Raw genomic sequence first — 722 nt, forward strand, 5'->3', positions numbered from 1 at the left:
GGTTGTGTTCTCTCGATCTCCCGCAGGATGTCTCCTTACAGCTCGTTTTTTGCAGCGTGCAGTTCGTCCAGACTGCAGCACAACAGCATAGATATGGACCAATCAGAGTGTGCAGTGTTGTTGTTTTTTTGTTTTTTTTTGAAGATTTTACTCACTATTCCAACGCTTCTTGGGAGCTTTGAGCACAGATACTGTCTGTGAGGTTTCTAGCAGAGCTCATCATCTTTTAAAACACCTGGAAACCTGCTTTCATGTTACTCTTTCAATTTTCACTTTGTCATTTTTCATATGAATTTCTGTTTTTATCTTTTGATTTCCAAATTATACGGATGTGGGTTTATTCAAATTCACTTGAAAGCTTATTTGTGTCAAACCAACATTTTAATTTGTACTGTTCCTGTCCAACCACCTGTGAAAGCTGCTGCAGGCCATGCCCACAACATAAAGTATTTGTGTCGTCTCCAAAGAAAATACATTTCAGTACATCAGACACTTTATATATATCATTTATATATAAAATGAACAATTTCACCCCCTGACACCGAGCCTAATATCTCATGATCCAGTCAATATAAAGCTTTTCAAGTATCTTTGAGGACTGTTATAACATGGATACGGGTCTGTAATCATTGAAAAGATGTTTACCTGCTTTAAATGATGGAATAATTTTTGCCACCTTCATTATTTTCAGGGAATATTCCTGTTCTGAACAGCAAATTATG

This window comes from Myripristis murdjan, chromosome 8, assembly GCF_902150065.1.
Source record: "Myripristis murdjan chromosome 8, fMyrMur1.1, whole genome shotgun sequence".
Classification (NCBI taxonomy): domain Eukaryota; kingdom Metazoa; phylum Chordata; class Actinopteri; order Holocentriformes; family Holocentridae; genus Myripristis; species Myripristis murdjan.